The sequence below is a fragment of the Cupressus sempervirens genome, chromosome 1 (assembly GCF_028749045.1).
Source record: "Cupressus sempervirens isolate cs-2001-9-10 chromosome 1, ASM2874904v1, whole genome shotgun sequence".
NCBI lineage: Eukaryota > Viridiplantae > Streptophyta > Pinopsida > Cupressales > Cupressaceae > Cupressus > Cupressus sempervirens.
Window position 1 is genome coordinate 143,581,663 of NC_143118.1, and position 13,443 is coordinate 143,595,105.

Sequence of the window (13,443 nt, forward strand, 5' to 3'; positions counted from 1 at the left end):
CTCCCAAATTTATTCCCAATCTTGGAAAAGATTTTGCCAAAATCTCCTCAAGACCTCCTATTGCCTCCTAGAGAGCAATTGTTTCCATGATCATCTTGATGATGGCTTTGCCTTCACCAAGCTACGATTCCCAAGCCATGATCATGGAGTAGAAGTTAATGTTAGTCATGTGATGATTCTCGACTTGGTGGAGCATTTCCCCTAGCTAGTATAATTTAAATGCTCTTCATGATCCCTTTATCTATAAAATTAAACATTTTTTCCATCCTTAATTTCTTGCTATGCCCATTAAATGAGTTCTTCTTCTTGGATTAAGTGAGAGTGAATGAGGTTTCAATCTCTTACACTTGCAAATAACTACAATGATGAGGAAAAAATGCCCAGAAAAGAACTCTCACCAAATTTGTCCAAGTGCAAGCACACAAACTAGGCCTTTCCCATCATTATCAATCTACTCGTACGCGATTACTCACCACTCACAACAAACATCATCTTGTGCTCCCATCACATCTCCGTCGTCACCTACATGCCACATTAATTGGTTACAATTGTTTGTGGCCAAAATAGACTTTTAGTTATTACTGAATATTTCCCACATCCATAATTATATCTTGGAAATCCTCAAGTAAAATTTCATGCATGTTGAGAGTTAATGCACAATTTAATAGTGTGTCAGCTTCTTTATTTCCCTACCTTCTTACATGTGTCAAATCAATGTCCTCTGGTGAGGTTAATTTTGTAATAGTTTATCTAAAGTAATTCTGCAAGTGTCATGCATCCATGTTAGCTTTGATAATTGCATTAACAATGATTTTTCGATCCCCTTCCACATGTAGTTTTATGATACCTAGCTTCTTCTTTGCTTGGACTACTAGCAAAGTTCCTTTTGCTTTAGCAACATTGTTAGTTTCATCCAATAAGTGTTTCCTACTGCAAGCAATAAGATAATCATTTGAATCTTTGATGATAAATCCTACTCCTAAAGGTCCAGGGTTACTTTTCAAAGAACCATCAAAATTACATTTCCACCACCCTTCAATTGGTTTTTCCCAAACAACATCAACAAGCACACCAAGAAAAGGAAGAACCCAACCATGTCCATTCACGAGATTTATTTTTGTTTTTGATATATAGTTTAATATCAAATTCAATTTGATTTTATAATTGAGAGTCAATCATTGAAGGATATCTATTCCATCAAAGTCATCTCATAGAAAAATAACGAAGTTTTTTTTTCTCGAAATGTTATGTATAGATTTACAATAGGTAAATAACTATGTTTAAAGTATTTGTATTTATTTTGGTTATTAAGAGTTAATTTTATGTGAATTTCAATATGATTTTATAGTCTATCTTCATTAGAATCTCTTCCTCCCAGGTTCCCACCCTAATCACGTAATCTACTTCAACTATAATCTCCCTTCCACTTGGGTGTGTATGGGGGGCCAACATAGGTGGGTGGGAGGAGAAGATTCCTACAAGATAGTTATTTTCTTCAAAGACCTAGATTATTGGTGAATTAAAAAAAAAATCTTGTCTTATGTTGCTTATTGAAGAAAAAGATTTTCCGCATATCTATTGGGATAGGGATAACCATTTTGGCCTTGGTGTTACTCACTAAAAATGGATTAAGTAACAACACCAATCAAGTCATGGGAAACAAAGAAGAATATTTATTCGACCAAAATCATCTAAATATGATCTTAACAACATACCTCATATAACACATTCAAGAAATTTAGACTAGACGTTAACAAATTTAAAAACACAACTTTTTACTTTTATTGATTGTACTCAACTAATTATTCTTGCTAATGTTCTTGTGGTCTATCATATTTGTATATTTTATTCACTAGACATTGTTTCAAGGGATCATATTCGATACTACAGAGTTAAATTTATATTGTAAAAGATCAACAATTCAAATTTATATTGTATATGTTTTTGTATCAATCTTTCAAATCTTAATCATATTTAGCTATGTTTGGTAGATATGTAAGAGTTTATTATCTTTCCTATATAATCTTTTGTATTCTTTCAATATTATTAATTTTTTAAAAAAACAGCTAACTTTTAATGTTATAAACAGCAAGGATGTGTATGTGTATTTCTTTTTCCAATATGTTATTGTATTGACTTCATTTTTAACTAATTCAGGTAGGTAGGCCTAGAACGTGAAGTTCATTTTATATGCTGAGAATATCGCTCTAGGTCAATGGCATTAATCACGGTTAGCAGCGTTTAATAATCACTTTTTAAATTTTGATTTTGATAAATGATTATCGCGTTGACAGCTTTGACGTGGAAATTAAGAGTAGGTGGAGACGAGTCAGTCTCCTTCACGTATATTAAATAGTCAGTAATTGAGTGGACCATTTAACGGAGGAATATTGAATCCATATGTGAGGTGACTTAACATCGTATTATAACGGGTAAATCTTATCCTTTGACTTGGCCACTTGATGTTTCTATGCCTTTTTGGTCTGCCTTGCATGTGCATGGGGATGTGGTCACCACTAAATTTTATTAACAATTATCTAGCTTTTTAAATAATTAACAATTATCCAAACTTTTTAGGAAGGTCGGTCAATAGATATTGTGATTAATTTGGATATTTAAATGAGGGAGTGGGCTTGGGTTCACATTTCAATTTGGTTATGAGAATTGTGAAATCATTTATATGTCATGGATTAGGACATTGAATGAGGAAAATGGAAATTGAGTTTAGATTTTTGAAACTTGTGGAGGCATGATTAGGTTATGGTTATATTTTTTATATATAAATATATTTTTGATATTAATCAATAGTAATTCATTTTTTTCTTGTTGATACTATTCTTGTAGTCTTAGGTGGTTATTACTATTTTTTTATGAATATTTACTTAAAACGATATGGACACTAATGGGATGATCTTGTATCCCTTAGATTTTTTCCCCCTAAATGTGTACTTTTATATTAAAATTTAATAGAAATGGACTATTCATAAAAAGTTTAAAAAACAAGAAAGTTGGACTTTACAAAACATAGTCCAAGGGTGTGAAGACAAACATCACACCAATAACAAATAAATATAAAAAATGGCAACCTAAAAAAGCAATTAAATATAAACCATCACTAACAAAAGACTACCAACATATGCACAAAAATGTCTTTCAACACATTGTAGGTAAACCTAGTTATAACTTTAAACCTAAACCAAAAAGAGTAAAACAGTCTAAACATCTAACAACAAGATAAAATATCATTCTAGAGCCAAAACCCATATTAACATAGCGCATAATTTTTTTTTTTTTCCCTTCACCCCCACTCCCCACTCCAAGGGCAATAAGCATTGAGAAACAACACCAAACCAAAATTAAATACAATGGGGGTGGGGGGGGGGGATTTAATGTCAATGCTTGATTGATAGAGCACATGGCTCCAATCATCAATGAGGAACTTGAATAGTTCTTTGTAATTGCATATACATGTCAATATGAATGAGTAGCCAACATGAAATTAAATATTCAAACTCATAAAAATATAAACAAGGATGGCAATTTTATGGATACTCATTGTAATGTGTTTTCCATCTTGAAAATTTCTTGTAATCCCATAATGAGTTGATTGAACAGTTGGCTAAAGGACACAAACAAAGCACACAACATAACATGTATTAAAACAATAAGGAAAACAATGGAAGCCAAATGAAATCACAAAAGAAATAAAAGAATATAAGGGGCCATTAATATGCCAAACCTTCCTCTAAGTTACCTAATCCCATTGAGGAACATGTAGAGACTTGCAATTAAAATAAAGCTCATCTAAACTCTATCCAAAGCATAGAATTTGTAACCAAAAGTTTTGAACTACTCACTAGCAAGCAGTTTGTATTTTTTTTAGTGTGTTTACTTCATGCTTTTCCAATTAGGATTCAATTGCATAGTTTTGATCCAAACTCATTAAGCCATTTTTTATGAGTACTAGATTATGCGAACCCATCTATCATGAGAATGAGTGGTTCTATTAGCACCCATTGCATCTAGGTGATGCTCACACAAGTAAAGAATTGAGTCTTTGTGGAAGGTTGATAATCTTGTTACTACTTTGAATTAACCATACATAAGAGGTTCTTTCTGGTGAAGGTGCAATCTTGGTTTCATATGAGTTTATTGAGGACATGACAGTAATGGTTGGGAACCTACATAACTCAGAGAAAGAGAATCAATCAAATGTTGGGGGATCTTGAATCTATCATAGATGATGAGACAGTGAAGGAAAAACAAGTGGAGCTATTGAATATTCCCATGACACCCAAGAAAGCCTTAACCATATCTCACTCTCTAGATAAAGAGTTGGAGAGGGAAGCTTCTTTATCACCAAAGCCAAGAAAGAAAAGCTATAGGGAGCCATCTATGGCTTCACTAGTTGAGACAAGAAGCAGTAGGAAACCAGTTGTGGGACTTTAGTCTAGAAGAGGAAGAAGATCCGAAAAACAAGCCAGAGAGGAGAAGACCAAAAGAAGTTTGGCGGATGGGTGTCAAAAAACTCTTTTGGAATGTACTACGACTGCAAAATGAAGTTAATCTCATGGAATATAAGGGGCCTTAATGGTACCCATAAGAAAGAAATTATTAGGAACATGATTAGAGATCAGAGACTTGTAATTATGCTAGTTCAAGAAACTAAGATGAAGAAAGAGATTTTGGGGAAAATCAAATTTAGTAATATCATGAGTGGGGAAGCCTCAGATTTAGAGGTTGCATCTGGAGGATTGTTAACCTTGTACAACATCAAGCAGTTTAAACTCAATGCTATTTATAATGATGGCAATATCCTTTTTTGTAGGGTTTTTCACATGTATTCTAATGAAAGTTGGTTTTTGTTGAATGTATATGCTCCCAACAATAAGAGAGAAAGGAAGAATTACTGGTCTAAAGTTGGGGAGTTGGTGCAGACTAGTAACTTAAAGAAAGATATTATCATGGGGGACTTTAATACTCCATTAGTGGATGAAGAGAAGTTGGGTGGATTGGTGCCTGATTGGGAAAGTAAACAGGATCTCTCCAATTTTATAAACAGCTTGGCTTTTTTGGATATGGATCTTTTACTTGGTCAAATAAAAGAATAGGCTAGGAATGTATTCATGTCAAATTGGATAGAGCTTTGATTTCCCCTGACTGGTTGCAATCCTTCTCTTGTAGGTTATCTCTACTCCCAAGAGTTGGCTCTGACCACTCACCTATTTCCCTTTCGGTTGCTCCTATTGAACCAAGAAGGATTTTTCCTTGTAGGTTTGAAAAGATGTGGATTTCTCACCTTGACTTATTAGACAAAGTGAAATTCTTTTGGGGGATAGATGTGGAAGGTACTACTATGTTTATAGTTGCTAGAAAGTTGATTAATGTGAAGAGAATGATAAAAGTATGGAATAAAATAGATTTTGGTCACATTTTTCATGAGAAGGAGGATCTTTCTATTAAACTTTCCTCTATTCAAGATAATATTCAATAGGAAGGTTATAATGAATTAAATAGGGAGGCTGAGCTATCTATATTATCTAATTTGCACAACATTGTTAGTAAGGAAGAGAAATTATGGAGACAAAGATCAAGAATTAATTGGGTAAAGGAAGGGGATCAAAATACAAAGTTTTTCCACTTATCCACTCTCAAACATAGAGAAAATAATTGAATTTTAGGGATTAAGAAAGGGCATGAATTGTTGACTCAAGAGAAAGATATCTCTATTAAGGCGGTTTGCTTTTTCTCCTCTCTTTTGTCTTGGGATCCCTTGTTATCTAAGATAGATCAAAATGATATTGTGTCTTGTATTCCTCAGATTATCCAACCCCATCACAAAAAAATGCTTCAGGCTATCCCTAATGCTCAGGAAGTTAGGGAGGCTTTGTTGTCTTTGCCTACTGATAAATCACTAGGCTCGACCTACCTTCTTTTTCCAACTTTATTGGTAGATGGTAATGGATGATGTGGTGAAGGCTATTCAAGAATTCTTTGGAACCAAGGGTATTCTGAAGGAAATAAATTCAACTTTCTTGGTCTGCATTCCTAAAACTCCGAGGGTTGATTCTTTGGATAAATTCAGACCTATTAGTCTATGCAATTCATTTTACAAGATTATTTCAAAGGTACTTACTTCTAGGATGCTGAAAATTCTCCCATTGATTATTTCTTAGCAGCAAACTGGCTTTGTTCCTAGTAGATAGATATTGGACTCGATCATGATGGTGCATGAAGTAATACATTCAATGGAAGCTGGTAAAAGAGATGGTATGCTTCTAAGACTAGATCTCTCAAAAGCTTATGATCGGGTTGATTGGTCTTTTCTTGATATGGTGCTCCAAGCTTTTGGTTTTGATTAGAAAGTTTGCAAGATTATTTCCCAACTTGTTACTACTTCTTCTCTTTCTATTTTGGTTAATGGTGCTCCTACAGACCTTTTTAAACCCTCGAGAAGCCTTAGACAGGGAGATCCCCTCTTTCCTATTTTGTTCATTATTATGGTTGAATGTATTGGAAGGTTAATTGAGAGAAATAAGCAAGAAGGAAGATTAAAAGGGTTAAAACCTTCCTCCAGATGTGCTCCCTTTCCCCATCAGCAATTTGTGTATGATATAATTATGGGAGGGGAGGCCTCTATTAAAGAGGCTAAGGTAATGAAGGAGATCCTTGATTTGTATACTAGAGGTTCAGGACATCTTATTAACTAGGATAAAAGTGCAATCTTCTTTGTTAATACTCCTAAGGTCAGATAGACAAAAATTGTGAGGATCCTTGGTTGTGGAGTGGGAAAGCTTCCTTCCACTTATCTTGGGCTCCCTTTGGGCACTAAGCCTCTTGACTCTTTCTGGAATGGGATCATTGATAGGTTCAACAAAAAGCTACTGGGATGGAAAGGAGCTTTGCTTAGCAAAGCTAGAAAATGTCAACTGGTCAAATCCACTCTTCAGAATTTTCCTATGTATGCTTTCAATCTTTTTGGGATGCCAGTTAAATTTGCTGAGAAAATAGAAAAAATCCAAAGGGACTTTTTATGGACTGGTCTTGAAGGGAGAAAAAGGTATCCTTTGGTGGCTTGGACATCAAGAAATTAATCCATCTTAATAAAGCCCTCCTAGCAAAGAAAATCTGGTGCATTTTTAATAGTGCTGGAGAATGGAGAGATATCTTGGTTAATAAATACATTAGGAGACCTTCTCTTTAGTATGCTCTTAATAATGAGGATATTCTGAAGGGATCGATCATATGGAATGGTATTTAGAAGGCCAGGGATTTGGCCAAGGCCAGGATTATCTGGAAATTGGGCAACGGGGAGGATATTCAATTTTGGTCTGATAATTGGCTTATCCAAGGCCCCCTTATTAATAATCCTATTTTTGAAATCTAGGCAAATGTTTATATGGAAATTTGGGTTAGAAGTTATTAATTACAGAATTGGTCAGGAATGGAGAGATCTTTCTCTCATTTCGGAGGATCTTAAATTGATCATGACAATGTTAAATTCTATGGTTTTAAGCAGCATAAAAGATGAGATAATTTGGGGGGATAATCCGAATGGTTATTACTCTATTGCTTCAAGCTATATGTCTCTTTGGAGTTTAAAGGAGAAACCCCCATGGGAAACTGCATGGATACCAGGTCTTATTCCTAATATCAATATCTTTTATTGGTTGGCTCTTCAGAAAAAAATTCTTACCCAGGATAACCTAATAAAAAGAGGCCATATTATGCCCAATAGATGTGTTTTATGTAAAAACCAGTTGGAAATAGGTAATCACCTATTCATCCACTGTCCTTTTTCAAGGGAGGTATGGGATTTCTTAACTAAGGATTTAGGGATTGCTGGTGCATGTCAAAAAAATCTTTTGGATTTCTTCAGTTAGTGGAAAAGTTTGTTCAAATTTTATGCTTTGTAGGAATTTGGTACCTAGATTTTGCCTCATTTTTGCTAGGGAATATGGAAGGAAAGGAACAATAGAATATTCAGAGAAAGAGAGGAGCCTACCTTTGTTCTTGGGGAAAAGATTTATAGGAGCATCAAGGAAAATTACTAGATTAAGAAGGGGGGAGGTGTAGAGAATGGAGGTAAGAAGAAGGAGAAAGAAAAGGACAGGAGAACAAAAAGACAAGAAGTAAAATGGCTTCTTCCCCTAGAGGGATGACATAAAGAAAACTTTGATGGTGCTTCTAAAGGTAACTCTGGACCTTCGGGTTGTGGAGGAGTTATAAGGAATAACTTTGGAGAAGGTGTGGCAGCTTTTTCTCTTCCTTTGGAGTCCAAACCAATCATTTTGTTGAAGCCAGTGCAGCTCGCCAATCTGTTAAGCTGGCCTTTGATATGGGCATAAGAAAACTTTGGTTAGAAGGGGACTCTAAAAATATCATAAATTGTATTAATCATATTTCCCAACCATCTTGGTCTATTGCTAACTTAGTTGAAGCAACTCGTGCTATCCTTGATAAATTTGAAAGTGTCCACGTCACTCATATATTTAGGGAAGCTAACCCCATGTTGGATTGGTTTGCCAATGAGGGTGTTAGGCAAGACAAGTTGTTGACATGGCATTTGGGAAGGAATATTCTAGTAGAAGCCAAGAGTCTCATCGAGCTGGAAAAAATCCAAGGGAGTACGGTGGAGATCTAAGGGCTATTATGATTATTTATGGATATTGGGGAATGAGATTGAGTAATAAAGGCATTTATGGAAAATGCAAGCAACTGAGATTATCTGTATCACTTCGAAACATATTGTGGGTCAAAATTTTCATTTGCTTCTTTATGTATGTATGTATGTATATGTATGCATATGGTTGGATGTGTGTGCATTAATTATCTTGCAAGAGTTTAACATGGATATTCAAGGACCAACATATTAGCACGAGAGTCATCTAATTACAAAATCTTCACAAAGAAAGTCAATGCTTCTTGTTGCATGCAACACACATATTTAGTGTACACTATATTCTAGGATTGTTCATGGTCTTGATAATGTTTCTGTTATGAAACTTTATGAGTTTTAATCAATCCTCATTATGAAGTGATTGTAGGTTTTAGTAGTTAGTGGTAGTTTCCTTTTAAATAATTAACCATTGTGACTCTTTTGAGAGTTAGTCAAACAAGTTGGGTTCTAATATAGAACTCTTGCATACTGTAAATTGTAATCATTTTTATGGATGAATAGAATGTTCAGTTCAAGTTTGCAACTTTCATCTTGATTTACTTTCCATTCACTCATTCAAGGGTGACCACTTGATGAATGAATTGCTTTGTTAATGTAGAGTTCATTTCCTATTCATTTATATTCTTTAGAACTCTGCTATTCCTATAGCCACTAATACTAGAATTAGTAGCCTGTTCCTACAACACAGCTAGTTGGAGTAGTTCCTAACTGTAATTTCCTACTTTGATTAGAATACATTTGCTTACCAATTTTAGTTTAGTTTTCTTGAAGCATAAGTATTTTAATTCCTTAAATAGGCTTAGAAGAGGAGTTTTGAAACATACACTTTGCATATTCCATTCCAAGTTTATGTCCCTAGTCAATAATTAAATGAGACTAAATAGTGCGTTAGGAATCATTTGGGGTGTCCAATCTTGAATTAAGTAGTCCATTGCTTTGGTTTTCTGATACCAATGTTTGTCCAAGCATTTTTTGTGCCATTTTAGGGGATGGTGTTAATTCAAACCAATCCTTATAGTTGCAATCTTAGTTTTAATTTAGTACTTCAGTAACCACTTTTATGCATAGAAGAAGAGATCACCTCAGGAGATGTCTTCCCTATAACTATCAACAAGAACCATTTGACCTATTTAATCCTCAAATTGAATAACCAAAAAGGGAGAACAAAGAAGAAGAATCCCTTGAAAATCCATTTGCTAATGCTTAGGAATGCATCATCTGAAGGATAACTGCATTTGAATGATCTATTTGCTAAATCTAAATATCAAGATAATTCACTTGCTCTTGTTGTATATCAACCACCACTACAAGGTCCTCCTCCCAGAATGGTTTTTCAAGTTCCCTTACTTTTTCCTATACCTCAACAACAAGGTAACCAGAATCTGAAAAATATACCCACTGTTGCACTTCCCAAATTTTATGGCCTCCTAACAGAAGACCTTGAGACTTTTCTCTTTGAATTTGATATTCTTTGTCAGAGTTATGACTATAACACTAATTCCCACAAGCTAAAGTTGTTCCTATCAACTCTAAAAGAAGCTGCTTTGAGATGACTCATGGGGTTGGGTGATAATGCTATAGCAGATTGGGATGTCATGCATACAATGTTTCTTACAAAGTACAAAGAGTACTATAGAAGAAAATATTTGAAAGGTGATGACATTTTTAAAATGTCTCAGAGGGAGGAAAAAACACTAGAGGATTATGTATCTAGATTTATGTTTAGCCTGCAACATAATAATCAACACCAAATAAATGAGGCATCTCAGAAGTACCTTTTCTTAAAATGTGTGAATGATGGAAGTATTGAGGCTCTAAACCTGATGGCATGAGGTGATATCACACAAAAATCATGGGTTGACATAAAGAATATATGTGAAAATTACTCAAGGGCCACTTTGAAGAAGGGTAGGGGACTTAGAGCACTACCACATAAGTCCAGTGGTGGTTCTGGAGTATCTAAAATGGAGCTGTCTAATCTACTATCTAATTTCAAGCAGGACATTATTAATGATGTCACCACTTAGTTGGATAGTATGCAAGCAAAGAGGAAGAAGGAAGAGTCAGATGCTGTGCTTACTAAGTTCTATTCTCATTTTAGAGAGAGGAAAATAAATTGTAAATGTAAGACGGTTGCATATGTGGATGTTAACTCAATGCCCACCGAGCTCAAAGCTACAGACAAGGGAAATGGGGAAGTTTTCTACATTGCTCAATGACGTCCATGGGCTTAGAGACAAAATATGCCTCTAGACCCACTGAATAATTTTGGTTATAATAATAATAGTAACTATTGGACAAATCAAAACCCCCAAAATTCTACTCCTCAAGGTTAGAATTGGAATCACAATTGATCTAATCAACAACCATACTATAACCAACCCTATCCACAACAACCACCATTTAACCCATTCCAACAACAATATAACCCCTATCAGTAGCTGCAATAGAATAACCAATGGCCACCTCATGGTAATTGGCAACCACAACCTCAATGGGAACCTAATCAACCTAATTAGTGTATGCCTAAAATTTGATCACACTTCTATGAGTCATTATATTCAAGATTACTCAAAAATGAGGTCTCAAATGGCGACTCATAGCTCTCTATTCATGAAGTGCAAGGGTTTGTAATGGAGGCCCTTAGCTTGACCTAGTTTGTGCCCATGCAAGTACACCATGAAACAAGAGATTCAAGGATCCAAAAATATGCATGCAAATGAAAATGAAAACTAATCTAAATGATAACAATGCAAAAAAAAGCAAGATCTAATCGATGAAAGCAAAAATGACTCTAAACTAATATGCAAATGCAATGATAAAAGCCCATGATAAAAGCCATGGGTGCAAGAGAGAATGAGACAAGAAGATAGAAGTTCTCCACAAAAGCTTTAGCATTCAAAACTTCTTCTTCAAAATTTGCTCTCCAATCCTGTAGCATAACAATAGCATCATCCTGGGTCTCCAAAATGAGGAGAGGGCTCTCCCTTATAAAGAAGATTGGACGATCTAGATTGAGAGGAAAAAGATTTAATCAAGGGTGGAGAAATAATGATCTATGTGAAATAAGGATCCACCAATGAGAAAAGAGGAGTGGTTGAGAAGAAAGTGGAAAGATAAGTCCCACTTAGAAATATGTGCATTTAAGTGTAGAGAAATTAAATAAAAGAATTTATTTTATTTCCTCTTTAAGTGGGGATTTATTTAATTAAAAGGGAGCAAGTTCTTTTAATTAAATAGGAAATATTTAATTAAATTAAAAGAGCGGTTTTCCTCTTAATTAATTAAATGTGGATGAATTTAATTAAAAGAGAGGTTTTCTTTTAATTAAATGGGGAATTATTTTATTTAATTAAAAGAGAGATTTTCTTTTAATTAAATAAGACTTAGGATAAAATGATCAACCTTAGAAATAAAACAAATTGAATTTGATCAAGGAAATTGATTTAATAAAATATTGCAAACCATTGATTCAAGAAATTTGATAAATTGATAAATTGAATAATGGGGGCCCATAGTCTAGGCGACCATCTTAGGGTGCTTACATTTGCCCCTCTTTGACTAATGTGTGATCGTTTTGGGAACACATGTAGTCAAAGAAAGAAATTGAAGTGTGAGGTCAATTTGGGATCACAAAACAACCCAGATGTGTGGTTGAATCGGAAACACATCAAGACAAAGAATACAAATAAATTTTGACTTGAAAAAGAAAAAAGAAAAAAATTCAAGGATAAAATTGATAAAATTGAATCAAGGATTGAAGTTGATAGGTACTGCCCCCTCATGATCGAAATCGAAATGAGATAGAGGAGAGACAACAAATTGATAAATTTGATCAAATCGAACAAAATATAAGGTTCTTGATGTAAGATGGTGATCATATTTGCTTTCATAGATTAGATCTTGCTTTGTTTTGCATTGTTATCATTTAGATTAGTTTTCATTTTCATTTGCATGCATATTTTTGGATCCTTGAATCTCTTGTTTCATGGTGTACTTGCATGGGCACAAACTAGGTCAAGCTGAGGGCCTCCATTACAAACCCTTGCACTCCATGAATAGAGAGCTATGAGTTGCCATTTGAGACCTCGTTTTTGAGTAATCTTGAATATAATGACTCATAGAAGTGTGCTCACATTTTAGGCATACATTGTTATTCTCTCATGCGTCCATGACTTCCATCATGAGGTTTCATCCTTGCATTTGCATATTAGTTTAGAGTCATAGTTTCTTTCATAGATTAGATTTTGCTTTGTTTTGCATTGTTATCATTTAGATTAGTTTTCATTTTCATTTGCATGCATATTTTTGGATCCTTGAATCTCTTGTTTCATGGTGTACTTGAATATCTTGTTTCATTTTCAAACTCCTTCTTCAAAAATTGCTCTCCAAACCTATAGCATAACAATAGTGTAATTGTGGATGAATTGTGAATGAATTGCGGATGAATCATGGATGAATTGTGGTTGTCTAAAATGAGGAGAGGGCTCTCCCTTATAAAAGAAAATATGGAGGTGAGAAAATATGGAGGTGAGAGGCTTCTCACAACCAATATGGGATAATAGAGTTTTGTTCCATGTGAGACAAAATTCCACCAATAAGAAAAGATGAGTGGTTGAGAAGAAAGTGGAAAGAGGATAAAGATAAGTCCCATTTAGAGATATGTGCATTTAAATGTAGAGAAAATAAATAAAATATTTATTTAATTTCCTCTTTAAGTGGGGATTTATTTAATTAAAAGGGAGCAAGTTCTTTTAATTAAA